The sequence below is a fragment of the Fukomys damarensis genome, unplaced genomic scaffold (assembly GCF_012274545.1).
Source record: "Fukomys damarensis isolate Sample0158 unplaced genomic scaffold, DMR_v1.0_HiC HiC_scaffold_37, whole genome shotgun sequence".
In the NCBI taxonomy this organism is placed as follows: Eukaryota; Metazoa; Chordata; class Mammalia; order Rodentia; family Bathyergidae; genus Fukomys; species Fukomys damarensis.
This window is the reverse complement of record NW_022900949.1, coordinates 22,059,306-22,062,355: the sequence shown is the minus strand read 5'-3', so window position 1 is coordinate 22,062,355 and position 3,050 is coordinate 22,059,306.

The window sequence follows — 3,050 nt, the reverse complement described above, 5'->3', positions numbered from 1 at the left end:
AATTTTATTTATTCTTTCAAAAACCAACTCTTCAATTCATAGATTTTTTTTGTATTGTTCTCTTAGTTTCCATTGAATTGATTTCTTCTCTGATCTTTGTAATTTCCTCCCTTTTACAACCTTTGGGTTTTTCTTGCTCTTCTCCTTCTAGGAGCCTAAGATTTATCATTAGGTGATTTATTTGAGCTCGCTCTGTTTTCCTAGTGTGGGCATTCACTGCTATGAATTTTCCATATAGAACTGCTTTCATTGTGTCCCATAGACTCCTGTATCGGCATTAGCATTTATTTGTAGAAACTAATTTCTTCTTTATTCCCGGGGACACACCCCGTCCCCACCCCCGAGAGCTGGCGGCCGGCTCGGGATGCCAGGCGGCCGGACGGGCGCTCTGCCAAATTCCGCGTTCCTCCCCGGGAGAAGGGGAATTGCGTCCCAGGCTCGGAAAAGCCCGTGGTTCGGGCTTTGGACTCGTTCGCAGCGCTCCCCCCAAGGCGCCAGGGACGCCCCTGCAGGTTGAATTCCTGCTCCGTATCACTTCAATTTTAATTAATCTTTTAAAACACCGCTGTCACGTCGCTCGCAGAAAATTAATCAAACTTGAATCCTTGTTGCATAGCAAGGATTTCGATCCGAGTCTTTTAAAAAGGACTTGACTTTGCGAAGTCACGTCTTTTATAGTTCCCTCATTCTCCTTTTAGCAAGGGAAATATTGCAAAAGTCAAGACATGTTTGTTTGCTTCCTCCTCTCTTCAAAATGAAACTTTGCTTATTTCTGATCTTTATTTTCCTGTCTTTGAACCCCAAAAATGAGATAAATTGCCACCCCTGTTAATTCAAAATATAATTACTTTGAATGATCTTTGTTTAAGAGCCCAGATAAACTAAGATAATCTTAATTTTAATGTGACATGACCCCTATTTTTCCTTGTGAATGATGAGAATAAAGAAGTCATTAATTAATACCAAGATATCTCCACAGAAGATGGTATCTGGTCTTGCTGAGACGCTGAAGCATCAGTTGTATTAGTAATTGATACTATATAATTGAACATGAAGATAGTCTCGTATTTTTAACCTCAAAGCTCAGAGTTTAGTTGGTGATTACCGAGCTCCTAATAATTAATTTTAGTTCCTTCTTGCTGCAAAAATAATTCTTATGGCTCCCAGTTTCCATGCCACACAGACAGTCCTCATTAAAAACTATCCCTCAAAATGATTGGGAAGCTATGTTGTGCAGTAACTCTATTTCAATATTTATAGCAAATTTGCTCTTTTCCCATTTTCCTTGGCTGTAATTTACCTACTAAGAATGTGAGCTATGGCTCTTCTGGCTTCTACTAGCTTTGCCTTCCTGTGGTCTATCGGCTCAATTTAATGCAAGATAGTTTAGGCTCCCCACCCCCATCCCCAAGTTTCTAACATTTGAAGGTGAGTCCATTGAAGAATCAGGATGTTTTGTGCAGTGAAGCTGCCGTAGATTAAACTCCCACCTAACACACGGCCTGGGTTACCTCACACTTTTTTGCTGTAAAACAAGACTGCTGAATACATTCCCCCTTTCCAGCGTGATTTAAGACCAACTCCCACCATTTGCTGGGATAAATTGAATGTTAGCACAACTTCTGACATTTAAAAAAATTCCTTGCCCAATGAATAGGGAAGTCTTCCAAACAATAATAGAAATTTAGACTTGCTTCAAAGTAACCGATGATTTCTTAGCATCAGTTTGCTGATGATCCTCGCTTTTTTTTTTTTTTTTTTTTTTTTTTCGTGTGGGGGGGGTTTGTGTTGTTGCTTTTTTTTTTTTTTTTTTTTTTTTTTTGGCCAGTGGAGAGGAGTTGTGATATTTTTCTCACCCATATAAGAAAAAAAATAAAATAAACACCTCCCTACATGTTTCTCCAGTCAGGTGTCACCCCAAATAAATTTCACCTGTTTTATGCCACATCAGTATTCTCAGTACCTACCCTACTTGTGTTTTACTTAACTGTCATTGCTATTCCTAAAGTGTTCAAAAGTATCTCATTGCCCCCCCACTTCCCCTTCCTACAATTAAAACTTTAGGGCAATATATGATGGAGTGATGCCTCTCTCTTGGATTTTACATTTTCCCACTATAATTTAGGCTGCAATGGGATTAAAACAGGATCTAGAGTTCTAATCTTGGTCGATGTTTTGGGTGTAGTCACTGTAATGAGTCCTATTCCCCGGGGTCATGAAACTCCCAATTGTCAGTCAGGCAAAGAGATTCAGAAATGCCATTGTTTGGCTCCCACGTCCCTCGCCTTCCCCTCATTTTATTTAACATTACCGGAGTTCTCTGATCAGTCATTCGGAATATGAGGCATTATCTGTGGAAAATTCAGTGTCTTGAGCTTTCTTTGGGAGATACTGTCAAGGGGCTTCCTCAAAGCAGAAAGAGCATGTTTATATTTCTGTCTTTGGACCGCAGGATGGGTGGAAAGAACCCATGAATATCTCCTGAGAGAAAATCATACCATAAATCCGTCAAAAATGAATTCTTCCAGTTGAATGTTATATTTCTATTTTGGTGGTAGAGGCGTCCTGATATGTCACCGGATAAGTCTCCCAAGGTCTGCGTCCAGTTGATATGGCCCGCCTCCTACCCACAACTCACTCACTTAATAATGTTCATGTGTTTAGTCTACACTAGTTAACCAAGCATTTATTGGGGGGGGGGGGGCCTTGGCTCCAGGAGCCTCTGCAACCCGTTTTTCCCAGTGGCCACCTGGGCCATTGACACCCCCGTCCCAGCTCCGGGACGGCTGTCCTAGGCGGAGGCGGCCAGCGTGCTGCTCGCTCCCAGCGGCCCAAATCAATAACCAACCCGCCCTGGTGCTCGGTTTCACAGTGGGGCCCGGCTGCTGCGAGGACTTCTTGGGAGAGAGGCAGGGGACGCGCTTCGTGGGAAAAGCTGTCTCCTGCCGGCGACTTTGGCCTGCAGGGCTGGGGGCAGGGCTCCCGCGTCCACTGGGAATCGCGCTACAGCGGTGACCTGGCAGCCGCTCGGGAGGGAGCCATGGGGCGCT